Source organism: Lissotriton helveticus, chromosome 2_1 (genome assembly GCF_964261635.1).
Source record: "Lissotriton helveticus chromosome 2_1, aLisHel1.1, whole genome shotgun sequence".
NCBI classification, from domain to species: domain Eukaryota; kingdom Metazoa; phylum Chordata; class Amphibia; order Caudata; family Salamandridae; genus Lissotriton; species Lissotriton helveticus.
The window spans coordinates 1,832,450,232-1,832,463,987 of NC_136059.1; positions in this window are offsets into that span (position 1 = coordinate 1,832,450,232).

Consider the following 13,756-nt stretch of genomic DNA (forward strand, 5'->3'; position numbering starts at 1 on the left):
GCAAGATTTACAAAGTATCAAAAAAGTTACAGACACTAATAAAAGTATTTTAGGTGCTACCAATTTATCACCTCAGTGACTACGTGACATGCTTTTGGCACTGGCATTGCGTGTTCAGGCAAAGCCATCAGATGCCCATGGAGATAAACTGGACATTCTGTTGGAGGTGCCCATCAGAGATAAAAATGAGCTAAGCAAATAAAAAATTGCAAATGATAGTGATAACTAAACCAACTAATGGTATGCTGTGGGTGGGTTGTAAGTCCACTGAATTGTAAACAATACGTCTTGCAGCACATGCGCTGTGTAGGCAAGACCGAAAAAGGGAAGAAAAAATAGAAAAGATGTTCCATACCACTACACCATTGTATTCCAATGTAAAGAGATCGAAACACACCACTGGCTCGCAGTGCAAAAATATCACTACACCCCTGGGTTCCAATTTATAGCAATCATTACAAAACTGGTTTGCGATATAGAAATATCACTACACCAATGAGTCCGATACACAAAGATCACTACACTGTTGTGTGCGAATGTACAGTGATCACTACACCACTGGGCTCCGATATATAGAGATAACTACACAACTGGGGTTGAATGTATAGAGATCACTGCACTGCTGGGTTCCAATGCATAGGGATCACTACATCAGTGGGACCCATCTATACAGATCACTATACAACTGGGTTCCAATGTGCGCCTAGCCACAACTGCACAACATTAGACTGGGAATCTGTGGACATTGTATATATGCTCCCTATCATAACACCGGCGGGCAGGCACCAGGCCTAAAATATTCGGAAAGTGTGTCAGATGCAACGTAATTTGTATAGCTGATGCAAATGTTATGTATAGTGTCTGATGTAATGCAGTATGCATAGCTGATGCCAATGTTAATGTACAGTGACTATCTCTCTCTCTTGTCTGTCCTGTTCCTCTTCGGTTTCACCACTAATTTGTCAGTCCCTTCCTCTAACATCTCTTTCTCTCTCAAAAAAAAACCTAAAGGGGCTAGCTATGTATATACTCCAATGTGTAAACGACTATTACCCAAGCTGGGCTAACCCTGTAACAGTGGTTGTGATTGTATTCTAAGTAAAAGCAATAAATATACATTTAAAAAAAAAGAAAGAGGAGCCACTGGCTCCTGCACCCAGAGCCCTGGCCAGTGTTGAGAACCGAATGCAGCCTTTGTGTCAGTGTCACACACTGGAATGCCTGTTAGTGAGCGAGACTAGTTCTAACTTTTTTGAATTATGAATATTTAATTTGCCCACACTACCCATCATTCCAGTGCATGCCAGATCCCAGATACATTTCTTTCTGCCTCAAAATAACCAAATCCGTTGTCCCCAGGTGGTGTCATGTTTGAGCGTGATATGTGTCATCTATTACTTTCGCAATGTGGGGTGCCTAGTGTACGCAGTTATTTTTCAGGTGAGGTAGGTGAGACGGCACAGAGTGGCTTATTTACCCATTTCTTGCATGTTTTTTAAGCTTGATTTATAAGATAATATGATAAACAGATTAACTCCTAGAGTGCAGGGGCTGGACTGGGTGGGCGTCTCGGGCATGGGCCTGGAGAATTTGAGTTCTGCATTGATGTAATGCCAGCTTGTCATTAATATGGCTTTATAGTGAAGATACCTCTCCAAGCCCTGTCCCGTGCATGCACATGCTGAGGTTTGGTGGGTCGCGATAGTCTGAGCAATGAATGGGGATGCCTTTGAATTCTATGTTTGTTTTGTCCCGTTTACTATTCTTTTGGGGTGGAGGTCAGTGTCAGGCTGTAATTTCTGATATGTTCCTGCTTATTTTTTCTATTAATTTATTTTACATTTGTTTTGGTTTTTACAAACTCCTCTCACTTTGCATTCAGAGATAGAAAAAAAGGTGATTTGTGTGACGGCTTTGTTAGAGTGTGGAGTGGAGATTGTGGGATATCTTTTCTTTGTGGCACACCACAGGATATGGGTACCTGTGGATGAGCTGTGCACATTAAGGGGTTGGGAGTGCAGAGATCAATCAATCAATCAATCAATCAATCAGGAGTTTGTTAAAGCGCGACTACTCACCCGTAAGGGTCTCAAGGCGCTAGGGGTGGGAGGGGGTGCAGGATCCATTCCATCAAGGAGGGGGTCTGTCGAAGAGCCAGGTTTTGAGGTTTCTTGCGAAGATGGGGAGCGATGTTGTCTGTCTGAGGTGGAGCGGAAGGGCGTTCCATGCTTTGGCCGCGAGGAAGGAGAAGGAGCGGCCTCCCGATCTGGTCTTTCTGGTGCGGGGGACCACGGCGTAGGAGAGCTGGGCTGATTGTAGGGTCCTTTGGGGTGCGTGGAATTTGAGCCGGCTGTTCAGGTATGCTGGTCCGGTGCCGTGGTGGGCCTTGTGTGCGTGGGTGAGCATCTTAAAGGTGATTCTCGCCTCGACGGGGAGCCAGTGGAGTGAGCGCAGGTGCTGGGAGATGTGGCAGTGTTTTGGCAGGTTGAGGACCAGTCTTGCGGCGGCGTTCTGGATGTTGTGTAGCTTGCGGATGAGGTTTTTGTTTATTCCGGCGTAGAGTGCGTTGCCGTAGTCGAGTCTGCTGGTGACCAGGGCGTGAGTGACTGTCTTTCGGTGTTCGAGGGGGATCCATTTGAAGGTCTTACGAAGGAGGCGGAGGGTGTGGAAGCAGGAAGATGAGACAGAGTTGATCTGGCGGTCCATTTTGAGCTCGGAGACCAGGATGATTCCCAGGTTGCGTGCGTGGTCTGTGGGGGTTGGCGGGTTTCCGAGGGCGGTGGGCCACCAGGTGTCGCTCCAGGTGTCGGGGTTTGGGCCCATGATGAGTACTTCTGTTTTGTTGGTGTTGAGTTGTAGGCAGCTGTTTTTCATCCATTTGGCGACGGCTTCCATGCCTTCTCGAAAGTTGCATCTGGCGGTGTTGGGCTCGTTGGATAGGGAGAGGATGAGCTGGGTGTTGTCTGCCTATGACATGACACGATGTTGAGTCCGTAGGTTCTGACGATGGGGGCAAGTGGAGCCATGTAGACGTTGAAGAGCGTCGGGCTGAGGGAGGAGCCCTGGGGGACTCCGCAGGTGGTAGGTGTGGGGTCTGAGAGGAAAGGGGGGAGTCTGACCCGTTGCGTCCTGCCGGAGAGGAAGGAGCAGATCCAGTCGAGGGCCTTGTCCTGGATTCCTGCGTCGTAGAGTCTGCGTATTAGGGTGCGGTGGGAGACTGTGTCGAACGCCGCTGATAGGTCTAGGAGGATGAGGGCTACTTTTTCTCCTTTGTCCAGTAGGGTGCGGATGTCGTCTGTTGCGGCGAGGAGGGCGGTTTCCTTACTGTGGTTTTTTCTGAAGCCGGATTGGGAGGAGTCGAGGATGTTGTGTTCTTCAATGAATGTGGCGAATTGGCTGTTGATGGCTTTCTCGATGACTTTCGCTGGGAAAGGGAGCAGGGAGATTGGTCTGTACTTTTTGAGGTCGGTGGGGTCTGCTGAGGGTTTCTTGAGGAGGGGGTTGACCTCGGCGTGTTTCCAGTCGTCGGGGAACGAGGCGGTCGCCAGGGAGTGGTTGATGGTGTGGCGGAGCATGGGTGCGATGGTGTCTGCGGCTCTGTTGAAGATGTGGTGGGGGCAGGGGTCCGTGGGGGCCCCTGAGTGGATTGACTTCCTTGTCTTCATTGTGTCTTCGGTGGTGAGGGCTGTCCAGTCATCAATCGCTGGTTTCCGGGTGTCGGGGGTGGTTGGTGAGGGTTCAGTGTGTTGGTTGTCTCTGTCGAAGTTGTCGTAGATGCTCTTGATTTTGTGGTGGAAAAAGGTGCTGAGTTTGTCGCAGAGGTCTTGTGAGGGAGGGATGTCGGTAGACTCGCTGGTGGGTTGGGCGAACTCCTTGATGATGCTGAAGAGTTCCTTGCTGTTGTGTGCGTGGGTGGAGATTCTGTCTTCAATCGCTTTTTTCCTCGTTTCTCTGATGAGTTGATGGTGGGCGTTGGTGGCAGCTCTGAAGTTGTTGTGGGCTTCTGTGGATTTGGTGTTTATCCAGGCCTTTTCGAGGCGGCGTCATGTGCGCCTGGACTCTCGAAGTTCGGTGGTAAACCATCTGGCTTTCTTGGCACAGGTATTGGCACGGGTGAGGCAGATCATTCTGTTTTTCTGAAGTGTGATGGAGACAGAGATTTTGGCAGGATTAAGACAAAGAGGAACAGGCAGAGAACTGGTTTGGAGTGTCTTCCTTTTCAAGTGCCTCTTGATGCATTTCTGTAGACACAAAAAACAGAACAAGAAAGACCAATACTGATACTCTATTTATTGCCTTATTCTAACAACCAGAAGAAGTCGCCTGATCAAAAAGTGGGAAAAGCTTTTACTCGCTGTTTTATTTTACAAAATGAATTTTGAAAGTGCATTTATTTAAACTTTCAACATATATTTGTCAAGAAACAGAACATTTTATATACAAAAAGGAAAAATTAAATAGAGGACACAAAACAGGGCAAAAAAAGTCAACCATACAGTTCCAAACTCAATCATATCACAGTCATACTACATCCATTCATGCATTCATTCCACAGTACTTAACCTAAATAGAATAAGAGATAAACAAATGGGTTAAGTATTCGGTCTGCTGCATACATAAAAGAAATTTCACAATGATTTGTAAAATACACTCATTAATTTTGATGTGAATCTAATGAATTACACAGATTAGACAAACAATAAGTGTGTAAATGATAGCAACTAGTGCGGCAACAGATCAGCACTAGAGCAATAGAAAAGGAGCAGACGCTGGACGTAAGGAGGCCTACGCGTTTCGAATCCCTACGGGTTGGGAGGGATTCTCATCAGGGCCAGATCGCTCAAAACAGTAGTTTTCCAGTGAAAGAGGTTGAAGCACAGTTGTCACCTCTAAGTTGCGTGATGGAGTGTCCTGTTGTGCGGGTTTTTTTTGCAGGAAAAGGCAGTTAGCCGGAAAGTCGGCTGACTGCGTTGAACACTTTCGGTTCAGCTTCGTTGAAACATTTTCAGGGCAGTTTTCTAATCGCCTGGCGGCAAGAGAAGTCCTAATCTTCTCTATCGGGTCCTCCAGGCCTTACGCTAGGCACTGCTTCCTCGCGCATGCGTGGAGCATTTTGTGGTGGAAAAAGGTGCTGAGTTTGTCGCAGAGGTCTTGTGAGGGAGGGATGTCGGTAGACTCGCTGGTGGGTTGGGCGAACTCCTTGATGATGCTGAAGGGTTCCTTGCTGGGCGTTGGTGGCAGCTCTGAAGTTGTTGTGGGCGTCTGTGGATTTGGTGTTTATCCAGGATTTTTCGAGGCAGCGTCATGTGCGCCTGGACTCTCGAAGTTTGGTAGTAAACCATCTGGCTTTCTTGGCACGGGTATTGGCACGGGTGAGGCAGATCATTCTGTTTTTCTGAAGTGTGATGGAGACAGAGATTTTGGCAGGATTAAGACAAAGAGGCACAGGCAGAGAACTGGTTTGGAGTGCCTCTTGATGCATTTCTGTAGACACAGCATTAGTGTGGTGTGATGCCCCCTCACAGCAGGGTAGACTCCATCCTGGAGCCCCCACAACAGAGGCACATAGAAATGTGAACTAACTGCACCTGGCTAGGAACAGCCACAAATACAGCAATCAGAAAGAGACAAAAGGGTGATTTTACCTAAAGACACTTCTCACTCTGAACAACAGACTGCAGCACCATTCACCCCTACTATCTACCAAGTGGCAGTGCTACAGGGATGACAGGGACATAATAAAAAATCTATAGGAGCCTAGTCTCCGTTGTCCTCACTTCACTGTCTAAGACTCCTCCCTCCGTCATCCTGATACACTTCCACTGTCTGGGAAAACAACATCACTTCCAACTTGTGCACAGGAACAGGCCCAGGACGTCTAAAATAGAATGGATAGGCCTTCATCACTCTGCTTTGATTATACTTACAGTGTATATGGTACAATATTCACATACAGAAATGCGCACTGCATATACTTAGGTGGGATCAGGTGAAAAAACAGGGCATAAATCAGATTGGGAATTGGTGAAACCCTCTCAACCAGTAACAAATAAATAATATTTTTTTATTGACTGAGTGAGTGAGCAATCTTTAATTTTCAGATTAGTGAGTGGTTGATACCTCATATCTATCTCACCAACCATTTAGTTTAAGCCACATGCTAATGATTATAACTCCCTGGTGCTAATATGTCACAAAGTAACTAGAGTAAAGGCATGCAATTGTTTCTTGAGAGCACATGACAGATCACAATAACCAAGAATAACCACTAGGTTACCCACTAACCTTGGGTTTCAGAGTAGTGTGCTACACAACGTAAAATGCTTCAAGACCTTGTCAGGGGTAGTAAGTCCTATATAAATCCAATTACAATTCTGCCAATCTGCCATTTTTTCGCTGGGTGGCAGAATAGGGAAAGGCAGGCACTGCCATCACTCAACTATGCCCAATTGGGCCTGTTTTTGGTTGCAGCCACCAATAGTGTTAGGCTGTTGTGTACATTTTTGTCAGGGTTGATTTTTGTTTCCAGTCCAGCCCCAGAACTGTTATGCTAAGCCCAGACACATCATTAAGAGTCCTGATGAACTATAATGAAATATAGGGAGGGAAAAGTGGTAGATGTTTTACGAGTACATTTTCTCTAAAACATCAAGAAACTAGAAAAAGGTGCAGACAGGGTGTGGCCAGGCAGCAAAGTTCTAAGGAATACATTGAAGGAGTTCACGTTGCCAGCTTCCAATCCATTGACATTCTTTTACAGAGGAAGAACGAGGTGACTCTCTATGACAAATCTACCTGAAAAGAATTGGGCTAGGATGAGCATGAAGGCTGCACCAACATGGTGGCATCGCTCCAATATGATTTGGAAAGCGTTGGAGACGAAGCCTCAGCGCAACCCTCACCCCATCCGCCCAGACGTCTGACCTCAGTGCACTAACCATGACAGAAGGCGAAAGGAAGAGTCTGCTAGGTACAACGAAGCACAGAGGGAGCTGGGAGAAGGCTAGCAGGAAGATGCACTGATTTAGTTGCTGAGCAGGCGGCTGGGCCTGTGGTTTACTTATGGACTTTAGTGGGGAAATGAGGTGGTAAGACACAAGAGAACTTCAGGGGCCCTCTTGTAAATAGCCCCCACCGGCTCCACAACTGAAGGAGACAGCAGCATAGAGCTGCCTTTGGCTGCAGTGGAGGCTGGCTGGAGGAACAAAGGCCCAAGAGCACACGCCATGCTGTGAATAAGACATTCGCAGGGCCCTGCTCCCAGGCCCTCCGTAAAGCAAGATTGGTTCCAACGCCATCAGGGAGAAAGAGAGTACAAAGAATGAAGGTGAGCAAAGGGGGTGAATCAAGGACTGTATAGTAGGATAGGAAAAGCCCTGCATGACACAAAGCACTAAGGGAGGAAAACCAACACACATCTCACCTCTTTGCATGAACATGGGTACATATGAGCACCAAGAGACAGCGGTACTACCTGTAATTTAAATACCCACTGAACTATTAACTATTGCACAGAGTGGACGGGGAAATAGAAATTGGGACGCAGGCTTGCATAGGAAAACCTTAACAGGACAAATAGCTGGAACTGAACCTGAAGACAAGAGTACGATTGGGTCTTAGACTGATTTGCTACCAAACATATTAGTCTCTGCTAAGTGATATATGTAGCAGGGCATCATATGCCAATACAATCTTAAAAGGTCACACACAGCTGGATAATAGCCACTAGAACTAAATTGAGTACTATTCCATCCTGAGGGGAAACAAAATCATGGACCCAGCATAGAACCTTAGAGAGAGCTCCACTTCCAGTAGCAGCCAGATAGAACTAATAACAGACCACAGTAGGCTTGGGAGGCCTGTGATAAGAACCTAGAAAGAATCTTAGAAGCAATTACTTCAATTAGATAAGCACTGGAAACCAAAATCAGCATAGTAGCTATTAATTTGAGCCTTCTTAGAAAGGGCTTGAGAAAGTTCTCCTAAAGAGTGAAATGAACAGAGACTGCAACAGAAGAGCTCCAGCTAAAAGCCTCAAACATGAAATCCAAGCTTTGAGAGCTCACAGAACCAGTATGGCATGTGGAGTATAGGACCAAAGATTCCAAGGGATGGGCCAGGTAGAACAACATAAGAGTGGTAGGCCTACCAGAAGGAACAGAGGGGACGGACATGGTGGAGTACTTGGAGAACAGGATTTCTAAAAATGTGGTGCCTCAAGGACTCTCTAGATTCCATGTATGTGAATAGGGTACAGATTGACAACAAGGAACTCCACCACAGGGCTTACACTGACAAGTTGAGACCAATCCACTTCGCTATTGTGACCGACACACCATGCTGAGAGTGGTGAGAATGACAGGCCCTCTTAAGATTGAATACATTATGTTGCAAATGATTTCTATCTACATGACAGCTGTGAAACAACAAAGGTCCTCCTTCCTGTAAGTAAAAGGTAAGCTGAGAGACATGGGGCTACTTTATATGTTGCTGGTTCCACGCACTCTGTTGGTGATCAGAGAGGGGAAATTCTGATTCTTCACAGACCATAAGGTAGTGTGGGAATTGATGGATGAGAATACACGTGCAGAAACGACTCGCTGACCAAATTAACTGAGGTGCAGAAGGCAAAGGACACACATAATGCCAAACCACAGAAGATGCAAAAAATGATGCTGTTCCAGACAACAGAAAGCAAAAAGCTAGCGATCATTGCAAGAGAGACATAGATGAAGAAGAAATTTACTTTTATTTTTGATTTGCTTTAAATCATAAAAAAGAGCGGGGTTACCGCTAAAACACATAAAATCCATAAGCAAGATACAGATTAATTAATGAATTCTCTTTAAAATTTGTGCTAAAAACTTTTTTCCCCCTTAAAACGGAGTACAACTGGTTCCTTCAGTCTGGTAATAGTGAGTCAGGCTATAGGATACGTAGTTCTTGTGTGAGCTGCAAACTGATTACCTACAATTTATCATTTTGCGTGCTTAGTTGATTCATATTCTCTGTCTCTCTTTTCTAGTTCGTTAGCAGCTAGACTTAAAAACTTTATTGCTTTGCATGCCAATTGTACTGTCGAGCCTCCCAAACATTTTATTACGGCGGATCTACAGGTCCTTTTCGTTGTCTTTTCATTATTGGCCATAAAAGTTCTATCCGTATGGTTAATAATGCCGGACAAATGCAAAGTCGGTGGAGCAAGGATTCGTCTCCTTGTCCACAAAGGTGGCAGTCCATTGAGGGCCAAGTCTGTTTCCATTTTGGGGTTAGGTCTTTGGTTGAATAAACTCCCAGTCTCAATAATGTCTGATACTGCTTCATGCGAGTTGCAAAATGTTCTGACGGGTATGGTTGAGGCTTTAACATTTTGTATGTTTGCAGCACAATCCATGCATTTGTTTTCATGGTCAATGAAGATTTATCCTTTTCTTGAGATATTTGATTGATCGTTATATTGACTAGTCGTTTGAACTCTGAGTAGGATAGTGTTGTGTGCCAAGCTTCCTCTAACTTTAAAGCTTCCATCAATTGCTTTAAAAATCTGTGAACTGAGTTGCTCAACCTGGATTGCCTTTCAACCTCTAGCCAGCAGCAGTGTGCCAGGGACTCTTCCACTGCTGACCGCATTCTCCAGTATTATTTTAACAGTGCTCCTTGTCTTGACGGAATCTGTTTTTTTAACCCAAATTCTAGTCTGATCCGGGCTTGAGAAATGTAGTGCGGAATTTTAAATAGGTTTTTGAAGAGGTTAGTTTGGGCGATGTTCAGAATTATGGCATCCTTTGTGTTTAAGAGTTCTGAAACATACGTGATTGAAGGTAGGTATTTTGCTGCCACAACCTTTAATAGATGGGTCGTCGAACTGTCACTGAGTTTTTTTTTGTAAAATTTTGAATGCAAATAATAACTGTTTTGCTTTTATTTTCCGCTGTTCTATGTATTGCTTATAGTTAAGATGGTGATCCAAAATTACTCCCAGGTATTTATATGTTTCCACCTGGTGCAAGCGGTTGCTACTGATCGTCCAAGTGAATTTTGGTATTTTTTTTGTGAACTCAAAAAACAGATAATCTTTGTTTTTTTGAAGTTTATGTCTAATTGATTTGAAACTGTAAATTCCGCTAGTTGGGTTATCAGTCAATGGAGGCCGCGGGGGTTTGAGTTAGTAGCACAATGTCGTCGGCATATTGCAGACTTACTATTCTCACGCACCCCTGTTTTAAGCCGTTGGTAGTGGTAATTTTGTTTGTTACGGTTCGACTGTCTTCCATTTTTATTTGAACCCATGTTTTTGAATAGAGGTTAATTATTGCGTTCAGTAGGTCGGTAGGGACTCCCCAAGATTCCATTTTTGCCCACAGGGCTCGTTTGGGGACCTTGTCGAAGGCTGCCTTGAGGTCCACAAAACATGCATACAAAACTTTAGAGTTTGCGATGGCTTGATTACTCAAAAGCGTAACGGCAGAAATATTTGTTAATGTGCCCATTCCAGCTCTGAAGCCTGTTTGTGTGTTGGGGATCAGTTTAGAACTGTCGACCCAATCCTCTAGGTCTTTCAGCAAGTTTGCGGCGTAGATTTTTGCCTCAACATCAAAGAGGGCTATTAGCCTGTAATTTGAGGGGTTTGAACGAGCTCCTGATTTAAATATTGGATGCAATATGCTTCCTCGCCAGGAATCTGGGATTGTGTGAGATTCCAGAATATGAGTGAACAGTGATGATAGATTTTTAGACCAAAATGCTGCATCTTTTGTAAATAGGGCATTGGGTAGGTCATTTGGTCCCGGCACCCCGTCAGACCTCTGTTTTTTTATAGCATTCACTACTTTTTTTTATGTGATCTGTAGATCAAGGGTTGATTGATCTGAATCTGGAGTATCAGATGGACCTCGCTGTGGTGTGCCTTCAGGTTAATCAACTTGGAGGTTACTGTGATCTTTCAAATTCAATTCGCTAGTCTTGCGATATGAGGCCTTCAAGGTTAATTTCGGTGTCAGAGCTGTCCAATGCTCTCCAACTGAGGTGTCTCTGGGAATACTGGCGCTGAGCCGTCGTTTTTGACGATAGCCCTGAGGGCTTTCTGGGTGTTTTCTATGTGAGCTCTCCGTTATGTCAGAGTTGTGGTGCCGATTTTTTCCATTTGATAAGACATTCATTTGGGCCCAAAACTCTTTTGAATGTTGTTGTCGGCTAACGTGGAGCATTTTTGTCCAAAGTTGTTCATTATATGTGCGTTTTGCCGCACAATTCTCTTTTTTTAAGTGGTTTTTCATTTGTTTGATTGTGGTCAGGGCCTGCCGAAAGAGTTGTCGGCCTTAAGTTCGGATTTGTCTGAGAGCTTTATTTAGTTGTCTTTTTTTTGTCCTTAGGGCATGTGTGTACCATACAGACCTGCTTGTCCTGGAGGATTTTTGGTATCTGGGTCTATGTGAAAACATTCTATTCAGGCTATTGATGAGTGACTCCCAGGCCTCTATCCCTAATGGTTTTGCATCGGTAGCCGCCAATTGTGCCGAGCACAGCTCCATAATTGCATCCACTGTATTATTGTTCCATGTTAATTATTTTAAATTATACAATTGGGTGAATTGGGTGAGGGCACTAGTTGGCTGAGATTTTTCTCGAAAGTTGGTTAATATAAAAGATTGGGGGTAGTGGTCGCTATCTACTCTTTCTATCCACTTCTTTTAAATGTGTTCAATAACCTTACTGTCGTTCCCCTTCCTTCCACTTGGTCAACAAGCATTATCGTCCCTATTTTTAAAAAGGGAGACCGTTCACAACCAAACTGTTAGAGGCCCATCTCCCTTATCGATAATACACTAAAAATACTTGGCAGGATCTTATACAACAAGATTCTGTGTTGGACCGAGAATAATGGTATCTTGGAACGCTGCCAATTAGGTTTCCGCAATAGGGTCGGAACCATTGAGCAGTGTCTTATTTTAAATTTAATTTTGGGGAAATACAATATTGCACGCAGATCGCCAGTCTATCTCGCCTTCATGGACCTGTCCTCTGCGTTCAATTTTGTAAATAGATCGAAGCTCTGGACAGCTCTCTTGAATTACGTCTTAGATGAGCCCCTTGTGCACTTCCTGGCTTATCTGCATAAAGATTTGAAAGCCTGTGTTAGAATTGGCCTGGGGGGCGAAGTAACAAATACTTTTAAAGTTCAAAGAGGGGTCAGACAGGGATGTGTTTTAGCTCCCCTTCTTTTTATTATTTATATTAATGGTCTGCATAAAACCCTCACCCCTCTAACTCACGACGTCCCGAAAATCTTGGGCAACCCCCTTCCCGTTCAGCTTTATGCAGATGATGCAGTGCTTATGGGCCGCACCCCGAATGCTTTACGCATTCTGGTGAAGGGATTTGTTGACTATATGGAATCCCTTGACTTAAAAAATAACTTCAAGAAATCTTTTATTATGTCTTGTGGCCCTAATAAACAACAGTTAAGTAGTATCTTGGTAGGTGCAGACAAACTATGGTCCACTAATAGTTTCCCTTATTTAGGGGTGGTCTTTGCTGTGAACAACTCCTGGACTGAGCACATTGCTCACTCCAGGAGTAGGTTCTCAAAGGCCATCAACTCAATCCTTAGCCTACCCCATTCTAAACACACTGGCACTTTATCCGCTATTTTAAAAATGTATAAAGCCCAGTGCACCCCCGTTGCCACTTACGGCGCGGAGGTTTGGGGTGTGGCCAAGTGTGGACCTATTCAATTGGAAGAGAACAGATTTTTTAGGAAGATGCTGTGTGTTCCTATCTCTACTTCACAATATGTCTGTCACAAGGAGTTAAACTTGAATTTTATCGAGGACTTCATTCGTGCTCGTCCTGCCCTGCTCTGGCTTTCTATTTGGAAGAACCCGGCGGCTTCACTCTCCAGAGATATTATTATTGATTGTCGGAACTGTGATAAATGTATGACTATGCCCTGGCTTTCTGGAGTGTATAATTGTTTTTGTAGCATTAACTTTGGGAATGTTTTTATTAAGAACACTGCTGATAATCTCCCACATAAAAATGAAATAAGAAATGCTCTATACACACTGTATGAGGAAGAAAGATTAGACAGGGAATCTCTCAAGATCACTGTTTCTACATATCTGGCCTTTGATTTTTTAACTTCGCCCATGCCCCACTATTTGACACTTCCAATGAGCCATTGGGTGCGGGGTTTATTATTCCGCGTAAGGGCAGGTTCAATTAAATGTGCACTTTGTTTTCCCCTTGGTCACCAGAAAGAACTTGATTCCTTTCCCTGTCCGTGTGACGGATTGAGCGGCCAATCTGCGTTGCATTTTTTATTCTTTTGTAAATTTTATATGAAATATATTAAATGGTTTTTAACTCAGTATTAAAAAAAATTAAATCCTATTAGCTTGGAAAATGCATATCTAATGATATTAACTATGGACAATGATGAACTCATATTTCGCACTGGCACTTTTTTGCGTACAGTTATTCGAGCTAGACTGACTATGTTTGATCTGTGAACCTGTATGTATTTTGTGAATTTACAATGCTTCTTTTTTAACTGTTCTTGTGACTTTTTATGTTTCTTTTATGTATTTGTACTTTTATGGATACTTTGTTATCCGAATAAAGTTTTCATTGATTGATTGAGTGGGTAGGTATTTTTCTTGGGCTCGCATCAAATTCATGTAGAAGTCCCCGGACAATATTATATGAGCATGTGGGTAAATTAGCTTTAAGGTTTTGATGGTGGCAACCAATTGTT